The 22965-nt window shown below is 36.3% G+C and overlaps 1 pseudogene; it reads right to left on the bottom strand.

The window, feature by feature from the left end:
- Window positions 1–19865: 19865 nt before the first annotated feature.
- Window positions 19866–20450, bottom strand: LOC138142460 (centromere protein O pseudogene; annotated as a pseudogene).
- Between the last annotated feature and the right edge of the window lie 2515 nt (window positions 20451–22965).

The following is a 22965-nucleotide window of genomic DNA, read 5'->3' as shown; positions in this document are numbered from 1 at the left end:
GAATTCTAATTTAAAAGTAGACATGCAGCTTATATGCAAAGGGGGGTGTTAAAAGTTTTTAAAGTACAGATTATTTTGAATCAAGAGAGATGTGAAATATTTGTTTTGTTGAGAAAACTGGTTAAACAAAAATGTATAAAGAGGATTCTTTACTATTATTTTTTTTCAAGTGCTTTACATCCTTCATTTCCATCAGATTTTGAGTTACAAATTTTCTCCCCGTGTTTCCCCTACCCATTACCCCAAAATAGCAGTCCCACAAGATATCCCCTCCTCCAATCTGCTCTCTCCCATATCTTCTCCCATATCCCCTTCGACTTTTCCAGTAGGGCATGGTGAATCTCAATGCTCAAGTGCCTGTATATATATATATATATATATATACACACACACACACACACACATATATATGTGTATATTGAACATTTGATTTTAAAACTTTGAATTCCAGATTCATTCCCTTCCTCCCTTGATACCCACCCTTACTGGGAAGATAAGCAATTAATTATAGGTTATGCATGTGTTGCTAATGCAAAACATTACCATAGTAGATATATTGTAAAAGACTGACTATATTACCCTCCCTCCTATCCCACCTCCCCTTTGTTCTATTCTCTACTTTGATCCTGTCCTTTTTCAAAAGTGGGTGGCTCCAACTTACCCCCCCCCCAGTCTGCCCTCCCTTCCATCATACCTCTCTCATCCGCTTCCCCTCTACTCTCTTGTAGGGTGAGATACCCTATTTAGTGTGTATGTCATTCCCTCCCTAAGCCAAATTCAATGAGAATAGGGTTGACCCAAACGTTTTGCTTTCCTGTTCTTCCCCTCCATTGTAACCATTTTCCCTTGCCTCTTCTATATGAGATAGTTTACCCCATTCTGTCTCTTCCCATCTCCTCTCATTACATTCCTCTCTCACCTCTTAATTTCATCTTTAAAGTATCATCCCTTCCTATTAAATTGGTCCTATGCCCTCTATCTATGTATACCTGTACACATATATACACACATTCACATATGTATTCATATGCCCATATACCCACCAATATAGACATATATATATATATATATATATATATATTCCCTTTAACTATTTTCATACTGAGAAAAGTTTCATCAGTTAAAATTATTGTTTATCCATGTAGGAATGTAAATAGTTCAACTTTGATAAGTTCCTTATGATTACTTTTCCCTGTTTACCTTCTCATGCTTCTCTTGCTTCTTGTATCTGAATGTCAAATTTTCTATTCAACTATAGTTTTTTCATCAAGAATGCTTGAAAGTCCTCTGTTCCACTGAATGACCGTATTTTCCCCTGAAACATGATACTCAGTTTTTCTGGGTAGGGGATTCTTGGTTTTACTCCTAGCTCCTTTGCCCTCTGGAATATCATATTCCAAGCCCTTCGATCCCTCAGTGCAGAAGCTGCCAGATCCTGAGTTATCCTGACTATTTCCACAATATTCAAATTGTTCCTTCCTGGCTGCTTGTAATATTCTCTCCTTAATCTGGGAATTTCAGAACCTGGCTATAATATTCCTAGGAATTTTCCTTTTGGGATCTTTTTCAGGAGGTGATCAGTGGATTCTTTCAACCTCTATTTTGCCCTCTGGTTCTTAAACATCAGGGAAGTTTTCCTTAAGAATTTCTTGGTGGATGATTTATAAGTTCTTTCTTTAATTATGACTGTCAGGTAGCCCAATAATTTTTAAATTATCTCTCCTGGATCTATTTTCTAGATCAGTGTTTTTTCCAATGACATATTTCAGATTGCCTTCTATTCTTTTATTTGTTTGGATCTGTTTAACAGCATCTTGATTTCTCATAAATTCACTAGCTTCCATTTGCACCAATCTAATTCTGAAGCAATGATTCTCCTAAATGAGCTTTTGGGACTCTTTTTTTTCCATATGGCAAATTCTGCTTTTTAAGGCATTCTTCTCCTCATTGCCTTTTTGAGCCTCCTTTGCCATTTGAGTTAGTCTATTTTTAAGATGCTATTTTCCTCAGTCAGGCTGTTGACTCTCATTTCATAATTTTCTTGCATCATTCTCATTTCTCTTCCCAATTTTTCCTCTACTTCTCTTATCTGCTTCTTAAGGTCCCCTATGGCCTGTAACCAGCTCATATTTTTCTTTGAAGTTTTTAGTGCAGGAGTTCTGACTTCACTGTCTTCCTCCTGTTCCATGCTTTGATCCTTTTTTCTCCCAAATCGGAGTCAATGTTGGATTGCTCTGCTTCGTTTGCTTCATTTGCCTGATCATGTTGCCACTCAATTACTTGACTTTTGACCTTTTTGCCACAGTAGGACTCTGCTATCAGACAGGGGATATTTGTTCCAAATGCTGGAGTTTTCTCAGCTGCCAGAGCTATTTGTTGGGTGCCTTCTCTGAGGTCTCCACTCGCTCTGGCAAGCTGGTCACACATCCCAGGACCTCCATCCTAGACCACAATCCAGATTCAAGCAGGTTATAGCAAGAGTGATTACCCCTCAGACTGTTCTCTTGGTCCCCCTACACTCTGCAGGCCAGTAGCTGGAGCTGTCACATTGGCAGGGCACGGAAGCGGCTTCTCACTCTGGGGAAAGAGGCCGAGGCACTCCCAAGTACTGGATCCCAAAATTCACACTACACTGACCTCTCACTTTGTCTTTAGCATCTATGTGTTGATAATTCTGGACTGCCACAGCTGCTGGTGATCTGGAGTCCCTCCAGGGAGTTCCTGTCAGGCCTGCCCTCAGGCGAAAATCTCTGGCTGACAAGGGGCCGGGATTGGCTCCCAGAGTACTGCACTAGCCGCTTGCTACTGGCATGCCAGGCTTTATTCAGCAAGAGGTTAGCTTCTCTGTGCCATTTTGTGGGTTTTGTAGCTCCAAAGTTTGTTCAGTGTCCCCTTTTACATGAATTGGGGGAGGTGAAAGCCAAAGCCATTCGGAAGTCCTTCTTCTACTCTGGCATCTTGACTCCGCCCCCACTAATATTATTATAGAATAAAATTTTACTAACCTATGTTTTGAAAACCTTCAAATAAAGACTATTCTTTATTACTTAAGGTTGCCAAGAAAAATCTTGGTTATTTTGTAGATGATGATGATGATAGAGTTGGTGGTGGTGATGACTAAAGCTTTTTTATGCATTAATGTTTGCAAATCCAATTTCATATTATATATTATGTATGTGTGTATCATATATTATGGCATTTGATGAGATTCCATGCATCAACATAATCTTCTTAAATATGTTTAAAACCTAAATTCAAAAGGTGGGGAGGGGATACAGTCTATAAACAGACTACTTAGAAGAGAAAGGACAGCTTTAAATTGAATCAATAATGTAGCCAGCAGAGGAGAAACTGTTGCCTTCTAAGTCCTTGGGTACAGCCTTTTGACTGAGGCAAAGTTTTACAGAACAAATCCTGTTCTTATGTGGGATTATTTCTGTAAAGTTTGGATTCAGTCAAAGGGCCACCTCAAGACTGCAGGTTCCCACCCCTGATTCTAGGCAGTACTTAATAGTTTCAGTTGAGAGCAATTCATCGTTAGAGTTGAGTTTAACATGATCTTAAGTTTTGTTTAATAGATAAATTTATAGGCTAGCACAAAAGGGAAATCCCAAATCAGGATTTAACACATGTCATATAGAATGTGGATTTAGAATTCTCATACTCCTTTTCAAAAGGCAGAATCTCAGAGGAAAAGAGAATATTTCATTACCAATAGCATATTTTCCTTTTAATCTTGTTCCCTTTTTGATAATTAAAATCAGTTAATATTCTTTTGATAAATTAGTCAGATGACAAGAAATGTTTAGAACCCATATTTTATCAAAGCACTTGAAATATTTTAAACAATCTATTGCTGAGAGATAGAAAAACATAACAGATAAAGAATTAACCTTAGAATGAGGAAGAACTACGTTCAAGCATGCTCTCTGAGCATGTTAGTTGGCTGACAATGGGCAAATCACTTAACTTCTAAATACCCCCAAACAACCATTTTAAGATTGTAAATTATAGGTGTGTTACTGATCTGTAACCATGCAGGGAGTTCACATATATGAAATCAAAGGCTTAGACTTACTTAATACCAAAAACAAATGCTTAGAGCAAGTTAATTTTACTTAATATAAGCATTAATTTATTCAAAATTTGCAATATTTCTCTCTCCTTATATACTCAAAATAATGCAGTCCCTAATTATCATCCATATTTCATATGAAACCCTAGCATGCCACAGATTACTGCTATTTGATTGACCACATAATTGGTATTTTGCCTCAATTACAGCACAACCAAGAGATTCACTCAAAATATATGTGCCAGTAAATCTAGTGCCATTATTGTTATCACACTTTAACCTTAAGTAACTTCTTTGAAAGGAAGATTAAAATTCTCAAAGAATGTTATCCTAAGGTGCTCCTATGACTTAATACTGGTTGTGAACTGTCTGGCTTATACAGAAGCCTTGTCAGCAAAGGTTCCAGCTTCAGAAAGTGATTAAAGCACTTTTAACTACTCAAAGCAGTGGTTTCCTTGGAACAAAGAAATGAATGGTGAGGATTTTGTATGATATTGATATAGAAGCTTGATTCTTTTCTACTTCACCAGATGATCAAATATGATGAGTCACTTGTTACTAAATGAAAGGGCATGGGGTTTTCTTTCATAAAATGTAAGAATCAAATTGTTCTTTCTTTTAAAATAGCATGGGGAAATTAAAGAGTTAGATGAAAAATTAAATACTGACTTCTGCCCTCCTATGTGCAGGATTGGTCTCTAAGTATCCTGGGAATAATACATAACTTGATTTCTCTCTCTCTCTCTCTCTCTCTCTCTCTCTCTCTCTCTCTCTCTCTCTCCTTTCTGTCTCTCTCTCTCTGTCTTCCCCCCCTTTTCCCTCCCATACTGTTTAATTTCTCTGTGTCAGTGGTACAAAAGGTTGATGTAACAGGACAATTGGTTTCACATGATGTACATTGATTCTGAATATATTTCTCATCTGATTGTGTTACCCATGGATTTCATTATTATTATTTCTAAGTACCTAATTTCTAAATATAATTTTGCCTTTGGTTTTAGAGCATAACTCAGTTTTAAATTCTACATTGTTATACATGTTCTATGAAATAACTAGAGGGGGAAAAATCTTTGGATTGTTTGAAAAAAATCAAACACATTGGAGTTACTGTTCATTCCATCTATAATGAATTTCTTGTTGGAGACAGTAAAAAGAAAAAAAAAAGAACAGTTCTATATTGCCTTCCTTGCTCATAAGAGCAGTGGTATCACTGGATAGAGGCAAAAGTTAATATTTTGGGGCAAAATTACTGTTGCTTTTCCAGAATGACTGGATCATGCCATAGTTCTACCAGCAGTTAATTACTGTGCTGTTTTCTCATATTTCTTTTTTTTTTTTAAAGCAATCGGGGTTAAGTAACTTGCTCAAGGTTACACGGCCAGGTGTTTCTGGGTGGGTGCTAAGCGCCTGAGCCCGGGACTTGATCTCCAGGTCTTCTCAAACACTGGAGCCGGTGCTCTCACTCGCTGTGCTACCTGACCGCCCTTTGTTTTCTCATATTTCTTCTAGCATTTGGCATTTTCATTTGCTGTCAACTTTGTCAATAGGGTATGTCTAAAGTAGAACCTTAAAGTTTATAAAGTGTTTCTCTAATTATTAGTAATTTATATCATTTTAATAGAGATATGGCTCTGGGTAGCTTGAATTTCTTCCTCTGAAAGTGCCTGATGCTATCCTCTGAACATTTTCAATTTTGGAATGACTCTTATTCTTATGAATTTGAAAAAAAAAAACGTATATACTTTATAAATAAGACCTATCAGAGAATCTTGGTGGAAAGAATATTTTTTTCTCATTTATCTGCTTCTACTTCTCTCTCTGTATATATATATATATATATATATATATATATATATATATATATATATATATATATATATATATTGTATAATTATTATTGGTATAATTTTTTAAATTATATAGATCAAAATTATCCCTATTCATAGATATGAAAGTAATTTCTTCTTTGATTTAAAAAAAAGATTTATGACAGTTTTTTTGAACAACTCATATTCATTTGGAGTTTTTCTTGGTACATGGTGTGAGATGTTGAGCTTTACTTTCTGCCATACTGTGGTTCCAGTTTTCCAAACAGTTTTTGTCGAACCGAGAATTCTTACTAATTCTTGGGTTTATCAAATGCCAGGGCACTGTGCTTGCTTTTTCCTGTATACTGTGTACCTAATCTGTTCCACCAACCAATGTTTCTATTTCCTATGGTGATAGGACAGCAGTTTAGTAAAACAATTTTTCTTACCCTAATACAGCTTTCTCCCCTTGTACAACCTGCACACATTTTTCTTCTTCCCCAGTTCCCCCAGTGGCTTCCCTGGTGAAGATTCTTCCACCTATGAAACTTGATGAGCCCCAGATTCCTTGACATAGCCTCCTAGCATAGGGCAATAAAAAGCCAAAGTCATGTGCACTCTGTGCCTCTTAGACTTGGTGGGTTCCTGAGACCACAAGAGTTACAACCTGACTACACAGATGAATTTCTAGATAGAGATAAAGATGTACTCATCCCGAGAAGCTAAGTACTTCTGCGTCTTTGTTACATATCCTTGCAGTGTTAGGGCAAAGTATATTTCTTGCTTTTTTAAATGCTGAGTGATTTGTTAGTGCTCCATTTCATTCCAACCTCAAACCTGAATAAGAAGGTGCTGGTTTTAGAGCTATACTTACAACATGTGCCCAGTAGCAAATAGTTTTGATTACAGCTTTTTAGTATAATTTTATATCTATTTCTATTTGAACTTGTAGCATTATAGTAAAACTTAGAATTTTACTATAATTCAGGAAAAAATAAATGAGTAAATGAATGCTGTGGTTCATCCTTCCTTTTCAAAGGGGAACAATGACATCACAGGGCAATATCTTAACCTGCATGTGAATTAGATTTAAGTGAAGCAGAGTTGCACAAAGTTATCAGTCTAACTCTCCCAGAGTCATGAGAGTTCAGTGGCAGGACAAAAGTTAAGATGATTGATGATAACCCAGAGTGATCTTGGTGTTTTCCTTGTCTGATCAACCTCTAAGCACTCAATAACATGTATTGCAGTCAAATTCATGGCTGTGTCAATTTATTCTCATCTACCTACTCTGCTGGGGGAAGTTTTCACATGATTATGTAGACATCCCCCTACCACACCAATGTATTTGAAGTCTGTCAGTTACCTAAACCTGGTTTAGCCCATCTCCTGAGATGGTTTTCTGGACTGTGGTCACTGTCCATACTACAGCTTTTTGAAGTCAGAGGTGAGAGCTGGATGAAGGTGGACGTGAAAGAACTATACCCTGGACCCAATACTACCACTACTAGGTGTATTTCCAAAGATAACTAGGGGAAAAGGAAACAAATCCATGTGTTCTAAAAATACTTATAGCAGCTCTCTTTGTGGTAGCAAGGAACTAGAAACTGCAGGGATGCCCATAAGTTGGGGAATTGTCAAACAAGTTGTGCTATATGATCATGAAGAAATATTATTGCACTATAAGAAATAAGGAGCTTGATGATTTGTAAAGCCACATACAAGCAGTTTTCCAAGAAGAATGCTGCTGTGAACAGCTTTAAAGCTTCTGATTACATAATATAGCAAACACTCTATTTATTCAATAAAAAATCAAATCAAAACATTCACAGAAAATCAGGGAACAGCACTGACAGTGCTACAACTTATAACAGAAAAAGAAAATACAAAGTCATTCACAATGACTTATCACTAAAATGGCCACATAGTTTTCACCAAAGTGGTCACAATAGTTTTCAACAAAGTAAAATCATTTAGGAATTCAATCATTTAATCATCCTTAAAGGGGCTTGCCTCCTTACTCAATCATTCATCATCATTGAGGAGGCTTGCCTCACTAAGGGACACAAAATACAAAAGTCAATGTACTCCACCCCTGGATAGTAAATTCATTTAGTCAACCACAGAGTCCTTAATTCAATCACAAAATATAATTACAAATAAATTACATCAGTTACTACTCAACAGAAAATAATACAACTCAGCAGACAGGGCTTCCAGCTGTCTGACCATTACATCCATACCTAGTTAGTTACCAGAGAGCAAAGCACCAACATCTGGGTTTTCAAAGCCAGGGTGGGGAAAGGGGGGGGGGGTGCAGGACTCAACAGCTGCCCAGAGTCTCATTTGGGCAAATCACACAACTCTTCCCAAAGTGAGTCCCAAAGCAAAATCTCATATCAGGGTCAGTCACTACTCAGACAATTTCATTAGTCACTACTCAGTATTCATAGAGAGGTCTTTTCATCTTGACTTGAAGCAGGCTTTCAGCTTCCCTGAATCCTCTTCCATGATACCAGATCATACCTGTATTCACCAGACTGTCACCTGGGTTCAAAGGCAGACAGCTCCCAGTTCCTTGTCCAGCTTTCTGTGAAGTTCCTGTTCCAGTTACTGAAGCTCACAGTATCGAGTTCACCTTAAATCCTCCTCAGTATCTGTTCCTGGGAAGTCAAGGCTTAACAAAGCCACAAACAGACAAAACACCAACACCATAGTCATGCTTCCTCTGGCAGCTCCCCAGCTGCTTCCCAGCAGCTCCCCAGCAGCTCTGGCTGGCCTTCAGAAGTCTTCAGCAGAAGTTTCAGCTGGTTCCCAGAATCAAAATCACTTCATCAAGGTTCTAAAAATAAAAATCATTCCCTCCAGCCCGGGCTTCTCTTCCTCAACCTCCAGAACCTGGCTCCAAGAAAATCTAAAATTCCAGCTAGGGCTTCTCTTTATATACCTATTAGCTTCTCCTTGTTCTGCCCCTTCCTGTTATAAAAGCAACTTCCTGTTACACCAGCAACAGGGGTTCATACCTTTTGTTTCTTAACAGAGGCTTGATCTAATTAATTTCAAACTAGGTGTTAAGTACCTGTTAGTTTTGCCAATACAAAGGGCTCAAATTACATTACTATTACATGATCTTAGAAAAATATGAATAAAAATGCATGAAATAATGAAGAGCAAAATAAGCAGAAACAAGAAATTGTTGTATATAGTAACAGCACAACTTTGAGTAACTAAGTCATTTTTACTACCATAAATGCCCAAATTAACTACAAAGGGCCTATGAAAGAAGACACTGTCTGCATCCAAAACAAAACAAAACAAAACAAAACAAAACAACTGGTAAATGAAAATATGTATAGAATGATTTTACACAAACACATTACATATATACATATAGACAAACAGATACATATTTTGTGTTTAATAATAACATTTCTAGCATGGGGGAGAGAAGAAAAGAGGAAAAAAGTTAATGTAACTATTATATATTAAAAGGAATGGCAAACTGTATATAATAAATTTGCGATTTTGTATGAAATCATTTTTTTCATTCTACTATGCAATGGAAATGCTTATTTTATTTCATAAATTAAAAATAAAAATAAATTTAATTTTTAAAAAAGTTCTTGATTAGCACCTCTAGTGTGAGGGCTTAACCTCCCTGAATGAATGGATAAAATAAAGCAAAACAAATCTGTCATTCTCATTTCTATTTAACTAACTCTTTGCTGAATTGACCAGCTGCAGGGAAAATGACCAGTCAATTCAGTCAAAACAGTCAAAACAGCAATTCATGAAACTGAGGGTATTAGAAGAGTGTGTTGTAGTGGGAATTGATTGAACCACACTGACTTTGTTTTGTGATTCAGTTCTGGAGATAGCTCAGTACCCTTCCTATTTAATTATAGATCTAGTTCAATTTTGTCTGGTGATAAAATTTTATTCAATTGTGGGAACTGTGAAATGACTTTGTTGCACTGTTTGAACCTAGCCCTGCGTGGCTGGAAAGCTGGACTACCTCTACCTATTGCTTAGAGACCTTTAACTAAAGACCTAGCTTATGCTGAGCAGAAACCCAGTCAGATCCAAAGATTAATGCATGGAGTTTTCCCATAATTATACATCTCAAGCAACCTATATGTCTTATCTGAAACCTGTCCCTGCTCTAGTCAATTAGTTATGCTTTCCAGGTTCTTTTGTTTGAATACAGTTATATTGGGGGAGTAGGATTCTTCTTTTTCTGTTCTCAGGCTATCGTACCTGCCCATTCTCCCTCTCCCAGCTTGGAAAGTACTTAATCTTTCCTCCAATTTGAAATCAAATTACCTAATATTGCATTCTCCTTAATTGTCTTCTTTTAATTAATGTGTCTTATTTGATTGAATGTTTTTAATGTATAAAAATCTCTCTACCATAGTTTTGAGGGTCCAGCTCTAAGCTGAGGAGGCCTTGTCCTGGTATATTAAATAATTGGCATATATTGCTTAAGAAATTGATATACTTGGAAGCTTGAATCTTTGTTTCTTCAGTCGTTTTATCTTTCACCCACCATGAAACCATTACCTATTACTATTTAAAAAATATATATCTTTATATACCATGCTTCACTATTGTTGCCTTTGCTAGTAAATGTCAAAAGAGGAGTAAACATCACTCTAAAAACAACATAGACCTAGATTTAGTGTTGTAACTTTGAGATCAGCTACTACAATCATCTTATGTTACAGGTAAAGGAGCTGAGGCCCCCAGGGGAATGACTTTCCATATGTTATAAAGGGATTCAATATCAGGGCCTGGGATTGTCACAAGTCTCCTGTCCTCCAATCATATTCTATTTCATCTTATAATAACTGAAATTTATATAGCAACTAAAGTATGCAAAGCACTTAACATTTATAATATAGCCAACATTTACATAGGCTTTAAGTAGGCAAAACACTTTATATTTATCTTATTTAATTTACAAAACAAGTCAATCAGGTAACCCTTTCAGATATTATTATCTAAATTTTTAAATAATGAAACTGAAGTTCACAGAGTTTCAAAGATCAGCCTATGTTCACAAAGCTAAAAAAGTGTCAGAGGGGGCGGCCAGGTAGCACAGCGAGTAAGAGCACTGGCTCCAGTGTTGAGAAGACCTGGAGATCGAATCCCGGGCTCAGACACTTAGCACCCACCCAGAAACACCTGGCCGTGTAAACTTGAGCAAGTTACTTAACCCCGATTGCTTAAAAAAAAAGTGTCAGAGGTAGGATTTTAATTCACATTTCACCATCTCCAAGTTTACTACTCTTTCTACTGTTTCCACTATTTCTTTTCCTCAGGGCAGGTAGACTTAATTGTTTGTATAAGTATGTTTTAATATGTAGGTCTGTACGTTTCTATGAGTGTATAAGTATGATCACGACAGCCTTCTTAAAAATTTTTTTGACAGATCTTGCAATTCAAAGTTTCTCTTCTCAATTTGTCAAAATAAAAATTTTCTGTTTTTACATAGTGTTTATGCTTTACAATTTCTTTCTCAAGCCTTCATATAAAAGCCCAGATTTGTTAGGTTATAGAACTCGGAAGAAATAAAAGAAAGTAGGGTAAGTTGTTTTCCTACCATACCTATGGCAGCATTAGTTACAAGGACAGTCAAAGATTCCAGAGAGATCAAGACAACACAATCTATTAATCAAGACAGAGTGAGCAAGTTGAGTGTGGGTGGGCAAAAAGCATTATGTTAGAGATGAAGGTCATAGGTATGGTAGAAAAAATATTAATAGCTATATAGAAGTAAAATAAAGCAAGAAGGACAAAACAGGGCAGAAAAATAACACTTAAAAGCTCTGTGGATGGAGGACATATATCACTATGAATTTCCTCCGCTCCACATATACAAAAACACATATAATATACCCCGAAAAAAAGATGCCCATAGGCTAAACGACAATACTTTTGAAGCTTATATTGTTAGAATGTAGTATAGCATTTCACTGGGATGTCATTGCATGCCAAGTTTTATGACAGTTAGAATATATAGTGTTTTTTTAAAGATATGATTAAAAAAGAATAAGAAAGAAACACTTTATATATAATGCTTAAAAAATTTAGAAGCTAAGCCCCCCACTAAATCCTTATAGGAACAAAATGGAAAGAAAGTAGACTAAATATTTTTTTTCTTAATTTGAAAGTTCACTGTTCTTTGACAAAGGTTCATTGGAAAGAATTTTTCTTTATGGTGATGATCATGACAACGATTAAATATAATTAAGAGGGGAAAATGTCCCAAATTTTATGAATGGACAACAGGTTATAGAATCTCTTTAATTCTAGGTCTTCAAAAAGAGAATTTAGTTGACACAAACCTTGCCTTGAAAAGGAGAATTTAGTTCACCAAAACCTCATAATCTCTCTTCAATGAACTAGAAATGATATTGTGAAAAACTGAACTACCCTTCTAATTTTAGGTTGTATATCCATATCTCTGAAAGAAACAAAGCAACCCTTTCTCCCTCCCCAATTTGTTTTGTCTTATCTTTTCATTAAAATGTGTAAGCTACCTCTATCTCCTTAAATTTTCTACTATTCAATAAGTATTTTAAGTGGATCCCAAATGATAGGGAGGTATTTAAACGTTAAAAAATCATTAGCAGAGGAAACTCAGTTTTTATGACTTATTAAAAAAAACTTTATTAGAGTGGAGGGAAATCCACATAAATTATTAAAAGGTGGAATATATGAAGTTAAGATTTTTTTTACTAAATATTTTCCACATGTTCTGATTTTGTTTGATGTCTTTTTGGGATTCCTTTATATATTACTAATCCCACAGAGTCCTTCTTCATGATGCTCAGGGAGGCAAAGACATGGTATATATGATGGTTCAAGGTCCTTTGCTGACTTAAAATTTTATGAAGAAAAAAATTGTTTTATGTGAATACAGTAAAATAGCAATTGATGAAAATAATAAACGAGAGAATGAAAGATTAAAACTGCTCAGGTTCACAAAAACTCTTAGGAAAGAGGATTGAATTTCATAGTAAAGCCCCAAAACAGATCAGAAAGGAAAAAAAAAAACATAAAATTATTTTAGACGCTATATCATTTTAAACATTACACCTGTTATTCCATGGGTTTTATATAAATTAACTTTTGAAGTTACCAGTTACAAATCTTATTAAAAACACTGCAAATGGTTGGTCTGCTGAGGCCCTATAAAGATTTACCAAACCGTCAAAGAGAAGCTTCTCTCTAGGGATCTTATTGTTCATGAGAACAAAAGGACCTACTTTGTCAAAAAGCATCTACTGAAAACATCAAAATGCTGGTAGTATGAAATTTCCTATGTCGCTATTTACAAAGAGGAATGCCTTTTCTTGTATCATGTCCTGAGAGAAAAGGAGGGGAAAAAACATTCAGAAGACAAGATTCTTTACAGGTAGTCCCTAGACAGATTGCAAGGGGTAATTCAACTTGTTTGTGAAAAAAAAAATACATTTTTATTTCCAGTACTCTTTAACTATAAATTTAATTTTTTTTCAATTTTACATTAAAAAAATATACACATGCATTTTTTTCCTGAAAAGGGGTCCACACACTAAACCAGAATTGCAAAGAAACCAATGAAACAATAAAATAAAATAAACTTTAAAAGCTTGATATTTTAGAGAATAAGACCATCAAGTAAATGAGTTTCTGTCTCTGATCCATTCTCACACTCCCTAAATGTAGCTTTCCCAGGTGGAGAAAAAAATACTTAGATTGAATGCATTTCACTTTAATACAATGAATAAGTATTCATTCAGTCACTACTACGTGCGAGTTACTAGGTGTTGAAGATAAAAAGGCAATAGCCATACAACCCCTGCCTACAAGGAACTCACATTCTACCCATATACACATAGTCACATAGACACATATTTTGCACATATGCACACACATGTACAATGCACTACTATCTAAGAACACATAGGCTATAATGTATTTGTGCACAATACATACATTCACATGTATGCACACATAGACACAGCTACAGTCACCTACAGTGGTCATGAGAAAGCAAAGTCTGTTAGTAAGACCATCCTTGAAGCCTTTCCAGCACAACTGATTAAATCAGAATTTATACCCCACTGGTATAACCTTAGGAACCTAAAGGCACTGCCTTGTTGCAATGAAGAATGGGAATAGGATTTTGTGATGCTTCCTCCATACAAACAAATAACATAATTTATTTTTTTAAGGATCTAGGTTTAATCCATTTTGTTGACAGTGGTGATATATTGTACCAATTCATCCATACTCTAGATTTCATTAATATCTACTGAGAATAGTTGAGACAATTTGCCCAGATGTGGAATATTACATATATGTTATTTGTGTGCACAACTAATAGGCATTTTCTTTGAACATTTAATAATTATCAAGCTGGTTTGAGTTTTCCCTTTCCTCTGAATTAAACATTACTCAAGACAAGGACACCATCAATTTCAAAAGGCTATATGGGCTATTCCACTCTCTAAGCACCCAGGAATCCACATGCCCCCTGCTTTTGAACTCCCTATAATAGTTGCCTTTAGAGTTATGATCCCAGTTCATAAAATAACTACAAAGACCTTAGCAAAATGGTTGATGGATGACCTAGAAAACTGAAGCATTTGGTTTTTTATTCAGAAAGTCTAGACGTATTCAAAAAGGATTTCAAAGTTTAGAATCAGCAAGTCCATAGACAGCAACAAGCTTTGTCATTAAACATGTCATTATTTTCAATATGCTTCATAGTGAGTATAAAGCATAATGAAGTTTTATCTGTGAGAATCATTTAGAAAAGCCTACACTCAATTTTTACTCATGTTAAAAAAAAAAAAGAAAACCAAGGAAAGAGCAAGGCAATGGTTTAATGTTTGAGGTAGCATGAAGTATCAGTAATGAAGCAGGCACTTAGTAGAATGTGTCCAGTTTCTTTGAAGCTGTAACAAGCTGAGAAACATTAAATTGAATATGTGTACTTTAAATGTGAAAGGTCACTGGCCAATTTATATTGAGTTCTAAAGTAAAGATCAAAAGTTGATAAGTAAAAAGGGAAAAAATGGAAAGTTTAATTTTATAACTAATTGGCCCAAAATCCATAAATAATTAGTTCTAAAGCTAAAAATGAAGATATATTTTAGACTCAGAATAATAGCATTTTAGATGTTAAAAGAAACCCTCTGGGCTAATGTCCAAATTTTTCAATGAAACAACTCAAACTACAGAAAGGTTAAGTAACTGTCAAGGTCATACAGTTGGCTACAGTACAAACAAGGAATAACACTTGCATTTGCTGAGTTTTAATTCACATGTTCCATTACTATATCTACATTTTCTTTTGAAAAAAAAAATTTTGCCTTTTGGAGGGGGGAAGACAAGGCATTTTGGGTTAAGTGACTTGTCAAAGGTCACACGGCTAGTGTTACATGTCTGAGGCCGAATTTGACCTTGTGTCCTCCTGACTCCAGGGCCGGTGCTCTCTTCACTTTGCCACCTAGCCACCACTTGTTTGAAATTTTATTTCTCAAAATTTCTTACTGTCACCTAAAGAGTAGGTGTAATCTTTAATTTTATTTGTTTTTAGTTTTCAAGATTTTGTGTTCCAAATTTTCTCCCTATCTCTCCCCTCCTCCCACCCTAAAACAGCATGTAATTTGATATAAGCTCTACATATCTATTAAAATTAAACCTATTTTCAAATAAGCTTTGTTGTACAGAAGAAACAAAACAGAGAGAGTGAGAGAGAGAGAGAGAAAGAGAGAGAGAGAGAGGGCAAATAATATTTTTCAATCTGTATTCAGACTCCGTAGTTCTTTTTCTGATTGTGGACAATATTTTCAATCTTGAGTCTTTCAGAGTTGGTTTAGATTCTCACATTGCTGAGGAGAGATAAGTCTATTAAAGTCAGTCATCAAACATTGTGACTGCTACTGTATACAATGTTCTTCTGGTTCTGCTCACTTCACACAGCGTCAGTTCAGATAAATCTTTCCAAGTTTTTTTTTTTTCCTGAAGTCTATCTGCTTATCATTTCTTATAGCACAATAGTATTCCATTACATTCATATACCACAACTTGTTCAGCCATTCCCTGATGGACATCCCCTCAATTTCCAATTCTTTGCCACCACAAAAAGAGCTGCTATAAATTTTTTTGTACATGTGGGTCCTTTTCCCATTTGTATGGTCTCTTTAAGATACAGATGTAGAAGTGGTATTGCTGAGTCAAAGGGTAGAGTAAATGCAATCTTTAAGCAAAGTAATTGTCATAGACCTCTGATCCTATGGATCCTATAATCTAGAGATGGAGGGGAATTCAGAGCTCATCTAATCTAACTCATTTTACACAGTAAGAAACTGAGACCCCAAAACATTAAATTATTTACCAGAGGTCATAGAGGTAGTAAGCTGTGGCATCAGTATTTGAATTCAGCTTCTGGGACTCCAAATTCTGTATTCCCTCCACAGTTCCATAATGAAAATATTTAAAAGTCCTCATGTTACCAATGAGAAAAATTGTTTTGGAAACATTAAAGTGCTATATAAATAGTAGCTATATTTACCATACCAAGGTTCTTCTTTATTTACTTTTCTAAAATAGCATTTCATTTTTCCCCAGTTACATGTCAAGAAAACTTTTAGTATTTATTTTTTACAAGATTTTGACTTCCAAATATTTCACCCTCCCTTCTTCCCCACCTCTCTTCTGAAAGTTATAGGCAGTTTAATATAGTTTTTACATGAGCTTCCATGTAAAACTATTTCAATATTAGTCACAGTTGTGAAAGAAGAAACAGATCAAAAGAAAAAAAAAGCACAAGAAACAATAAAGTGAAAAAAATATGCTTTAATATGCATGTTTAGAATCCATCAGTTCTTTATCTGGATATTGAAAGCATTTTTCTGCATGAATCCTTTATATTTGTCCTGGATTACTGCGTTGCTGAGAAGAGCTGAGTCATTCATAGTTGATCCTTATATAAATGTTGCTGATATTATATACAATGTTTTCCTTCTTCTGTTCATTTCACTTTGCATCAATTTACACAAGTCTTTCCAAGTCTTTCTGAAATGTGTCTGTTCATCATTTTTCATTGCACAATAGTATTACATTGCATTCATATACCATAGCTTGTTCAGCCATTGTCCAATTGATGGACGTCCCCTCAATTTCTAGTATTTTGTCACCAAGAGAAGGGCTGCTATAAATTTTTTTGTACATACAAGTTCTTCCCCCCCTTTTAATGATCTTTTTGGGACACAGACCTAGTAGTAGTATTGCTGGATCAAAGGGTATGCAGAGTTTGGCATAATTCCAAATTGTTCTTCTGAATGGCTGGATATGTTCACAACTCCACCAAAAGGGTGATGAATTCTTTCCCTCTCCATAGATCTGACAGGTAGACTATTCCTTGTTCTTCTAATTTACTTATGGCATCACCCTTTATGTCTAAATCATGCCAAAAGTCTGCCATCTCTAGCTTTCCTTTCTTTTTTTTGGACATGTTGCAAATTAAGTTTATTTTAAAGTAGTAAAAATTAATAAATTGAATCATTTTACTTTGTCCTTTATAATTCACTATAGAAGCAGTGGAAGATACAGAGTAGAATATTGAAGTCTGACATAAGGAAAACTTACTAAACAATTAGAGCTATCCAAAAGGGCCACCTTGGGAGGTGGTAAACTCTGCTTTATTGGTAATCCTCCAGAAAAGATTGGATGACTACTCCTTGGGGATGTTATATTGTAGAAAATGTTCTTATTCAGTTAGGGATTGAGCTAGTTTGCTTCTGAGATCCCTTTGATCTCTAGGATTTTGTAAAGACCAAAGCTTAATGAGAATGTGTAAGTCAAGGTGACATCGGGGAGCAAACAGGTTGGAAATACTTTAATAGATTTAATGATTTTTGTTCTACTTTCACCTGATCCCACAAAGGGTTCTATGTCTGTCACCATATTAGCCAGGTGGGCCCATAGGTTGAGGAATATTTTGGCTATAGCACTCTCAAAGTCCCCCTACCAAACCACAAAGGAGGCACAATCTGTATTCATGTAGCTATAGTAGCTTTATTGTCCCTGGGCAAGCCACCATCTCAATGGGGATCGGTTTCTTCATCTATAAAATAAAGGGGTTGGATTTGATGACCTCTAAATCTAAGATCCTATATTTCCCTGAGTTTTCTTTTCTCATGAGTAAACATTCCTTATTCCTTCAATTGATTCTCATATGACATGGCCTCAAGGTCCTTCACCATTTTGGTTGCCTTTTAATTTATTGATACCTTTGTTAAACTACTGTACAAAGAAGAGAATCCTACAAAAGGTTGATTTGATCAGTATAGAATACAATACAGCTATTGCTTTCTTATTTGTGGAAACCAGGTCTCTCTTAATTTAGTCCAATACTACCCTAGCTGATTTGGCCCCCACTTTTCTGTTGACACAGTTTGCAATTAGTTACTAAACTGCCAGAGCTTTTGCACACAAACATAATTCCTCCATTTTGTCCTTGTGAAGTCTCTTTTCCATTTATCCTTATTGACCTTCATAATATTTGACTCAGATTAATGTTTATTTAACCCATTACGATCTTTCTGGATGCTAACCTAAACATCTAACTCTCTCACCTTGTTTTGTGTCATCTGCAAATCTAATAAGTATCCCCTCTGCTTCCTAAAATTTTTCTATACGAGCCATTAACAAAAAATGTTAGCAGCAGAGGGAAATTTATAGCTCCCTTCCTAGAGACAAATTACTTGAGATCTCATTCCAAAATGACACAGAACCATTCATGCCTATTCTGTGGTACTAGCCCCCCTATTCAACTAATTCCACAGCTACCTAGGTATACTATTGTTTGGGCAGAAGAGGGAGAGGAGGGAAGGGAATATGCATTTGTAGAGTGGTAGGCACTGTGTAAAGCCCTTTATAACTATTATCTTATTTAATCCCTGTAACAACCTCATGAGGTGTTGGTACTGTTATTATTCTCATTTTACAGTTGAGAAAATTGAAGTGAACAAACAGAAGTCAAATGACTTGTTCTAGGTCATACAGCTAGTTGGGGTCTGAAGCTAGATCTGAACTCATGTCTTCTTGACTTCAGGCCCATGTCTGACTCACATTTCCTCTTACATCAATTTCCATTACATCAATATAATGGAAGACTTCATCAAACACTTTCCTGAAACCTTGGTAAACTCTTAGCTAAAGCTGTCCTGTTCTACAAGTTTAGTAACCCTGTCAAAAAAGAGAGTTAGGTTCATCTAACAGTACCTTTTCTTGGTAACGTCATTCTGGTTTTCTTCAATTACCACTTATTTTCCTGATATTCACTAATCATTCCTTTCCTAAAACTTTTTGGAGTTTTGCCAAGAAGGAAAGCCAAGGTGACTGGCCTAGAGTTTGTAGACTCTATTCTGTTTTCCTTTTTCAGAAAATTCTAACAGCTACCCTTTCTCTCATTTTCCATGCTTTTTTTTTTTGAAGAACACTGACAGGTGTTCAGCAATCACAATTGCCAGTTTTTTTGGTACCTTGGTCTGGACTTGGTGACTTGGCTCATCAAAGGGAGAGCCCTCTTACCATTCCTCTACCTATCTGAGGTATCCACTCCCTAGTAATGATTTTTTTTCCGGTCGTTTCTGGTCCAAAGAGTACATATTGTCCTTGGCAGAGAAAATGAAATGAGTTTTTCTTCTAGCTTTGAGGAATTCAAGGTCACCCTCAAAACACAAGGAAAAATTGAGTATGACTTTTGACCACACAGCAATCCTAATAAGCCCCAAAGGAGAAATAAGTAGATAAATGCTTCCTTAACACCCAGAATTCCTGTTCAGAGGATTGGCCCATTTCCTCAAGAAAACTGAGATTTACTAATAATACAGGAAATATAGAAATGTCACTTTTAATTATGGTTCTCCTGGGTTCACAATATAGGTCATATACAACTTTGGCTCCAGGATACAAATACCTTAAATTGATTTGCTTAAATGTTTTCTTCCAAAATATGCATTTAAGTGTTCGCTGAAACTATACACGAAGTGCTGAAAATTAGTCTCCAAGTATGTTGCATCTATCTGTTCCAGGGCCATGAAGACTGGAACTGAACGGCGTTGTATTGCACAGCGTTTATTGACGATAAGATCCACATAATAGGAATCCAAGATGTTTCCCTCAAAAGCAGTGTTGAAGCAGGTACCCTTTTGTGGTGGGTTTGCCACTGAGCCCTGAATGAGCCTTAAATGGAATGCCTGAAAGAAAGCTTTAGCTTTTTCCAACTTCCTTTCCAGATTTTCCCCATTGCTATTCAATTTTTCCTGGGGTTCTAGGTTAGTGATGGGCATTCTGGCACTGGCTTTACGTAGCTTCACTTTAGTTCTCAGTTCATCCCAGAAGTTTTCTCAGTTTTGAAGATCTCTGCTACCAAGCCGGTGTCCTTCCTGCTGTCCCTGGTGCCTGCCTTATTTCCTGTTTGATCTCCTATCACAAGCCTTCAGTCTTTCTAGATAATATAAAACACCTCTGAGTAAAAAGACGTGTTTCTGGGAAACTGCCATCAGTTCTCCAAATCCCAAAGGTTGGTTTGTTTGATGATACTGAGAGTAGATGAAGGCGAACGTTCCCTGAACTCCTTGCTTCAATTATTTTTATAGATACTGTTAGGCCCATCTTCTAAAGGAAGATTGGCGGGGATTCACAGAGGTAACAAAGACCTGCAGTAAGAGTTAGAAGTAGGTTTTGAAGCTAGATCTTAGTGACTCCACGAGCCCAGGTCATTTTTTCCCCATATGCTGCCTCTCAGGCTGCTCTAGCAGCTCGGACATCCTCTGGATCCTGTATAGCTTCCCAGCCCAGCAGCTAGGCTCTACTCTCCTCTGGTCTCAGAAACGAATAAACCAAATTTCTGGCTGACAGCAACTTCAAAACAGGCTTGGTCCATCCCTGCGTGCCCAGAGCACACACCGTACAACAAGATGGCGGCGCCCAAGACCTCAGCTCCTCCTTATTCTTCCCAGAATGCCTTGAGGATTGGACGACTCTTTTCCACCAGTTGGGAAGATGGCGGCTCTTATTGAAGCAGTTCAGCCACAGGTGCAGTATTTGGTTTGTCAGGGGACTTTGTGTGGGCTCGGTTCTCGAGGCTGTTAGGAGTGTCTTGTGGCACAGGGGTGTCACACGGCCATCTCAGCCTTTCATGCCCACCATCTCTAGCTTTTCTAATATTCTATTTACTTCTGTAATTTCTTTCTTGTTTGCTTTTTGGTTGGGTTTATGGAATTCTGAGAGGAAACAGGTGAGATCCTCTGCAAATAGAGTTTTGCTGTGTATTTCTTCCTATAACTCATTTAACGTTTTCTTTAAGAAGTTGGAGCTATACCACTTGGTGCATATGTGTTTTGTATTGATATTGCTTCATTGTCTATGGTACCTTTTGGCCAGACATCGTTTCCTTCCTAATCTCTTTCAGTTAGGGCTAGTTTTGCTTTTATTTTGTCTGAGATCAAGATTGATGCCCCTGATTTTTTTTTTAAACTTCTGCTGAAACAGTAGATTCTGCTCCAGGCTCTTACCTGTCTTTACTTTGTGTACATCTCTCTGCTTCATGTGTGTTTCTTGTAAACAGCATATTATAGGATCCTGTTTTTTTATCCACTCTGCTATCTCCTTTCCTTTTATGGGAGAGTTCATCCCATTCACATTACAGTTATGATTACTGCCTGTTTCCCACCCCTCTCCTATTCTTCCTCCTGTTTCTCTTCTCTCCTTTCACCCTTTCTTTCCTCACCAGCGTTTTGCTCTATCTACCACCTCCCTTAATATGTCCACCCTTCTGTCAGTCCCCAACAACCCCCTTTTCTTGATTTCCTCTCCTCCTACTTCCCTGTTGGGTAAGATAGATTTCTATATTCAACTAGTTGCATATATTATTCCCTTTGTGAGGCAAAATGGATGAGAGTAAAGGTCAAGCAATGCCCATTGCCCATGCCATCATCTTCCCTGCCACTGTAATATGTCCTTTGTGCCTCTCCACATGAAATAACGTGACTCATTTTAGAAGGAGCTTCCTTATGTACTCAGTATATTCCTCTTTCTTATCTCTTAATTAGCTTTATGTCATTCGCCTTATACTTCTGTCTTCTGTGTCTATTCCTTCTACCGATGCTCTTAGTCATATAATTTTTAAGAATTACAAGTATCGTTTTCCCATGTTGGGATGTAAATAGTTTAACTCTATCAAACCCTTATGTTTCTTTTCCTTTTTACCTGTTTGTGCTTCTCTTGGATCTTGATATTGGAAGTCAGATTTTTGCTTTTATGAGCTTCTCCATATGAAAGCTTGAAATCCTTATACTTTACTGAATAACCTTTTTTTTTTTACCCTTAATGTGTTATGTTTCATTTTGCCAGGTAGATGATTTTTGGCATGTCATGTTCCATGACCTCCAACCCTTTAATGTTACATATCTCAAGACCTCTGGAATCCTGATTGTGACTCCCTGATATTTGAGTTGTTTCTTTCTGGCCCTAACTTGTAGGGTTTTTGTTTGTTTTTGTTTTTGTTTTTTCCCCTTACTTGACAGTTCTGAAATTTGGCTGTAATGTTCCTTGGAGTTTTTATTTTGGAATCTGTTTCCTGAGGTGAACAGAGGATTTTTTCACTGCATATTTTGCCTTCTGGTTCCAGGATAATCAGGGAAGTTTTCCTTGATAATTATCGAAAACTGCTGCCCAGGTCCTCCTTTTGATTATGCCTTTCCATTAGTCTAATGATTGTGAAATTGTCTCTCCTAGATTGGTTTCCAGGTCAGTTGCTTTTTCCCATGTGATATTTTATGTGTTCTTCCATTTTTTCATTCTTTTGGATTTAATTCTTGATGTCTCCTAAAATCAATAACTTCTGCTTGCCCAATTCTAACTTTTAAGATGCAGTTTTTCTCAATTAGGTTTTGTACCTTTTTTTCATTTTGCTCATTGTACTCTTTAAGGAGTTGCTTTCTTTGACTTCTTCATTGGATTTTTGTATCTCCTTTTCCATTTGTCCAATTTTAACTTTTTCAGCACTTTCCCAAA

Source organism: Petaurus breviceps, unplaced genomic scaffold, assembly GCF_028583685.1.
Source record: "Petaurus breviceps papuanus isolate PSGF00001 unplaced genomic scaffold, PetGlider_PUasm1.0 90579, whole genome shotgun sequence".
Classification (NCBI taxonomy): Eukaryota; Metazoa; Chordata; class Mammalia; order Diprotodontia; family Petauridae; genus Petaurus; species Petaurus breviceps.
This window is presented reverse-complemented; position numbering and strand designations above follow the sequence as displayed.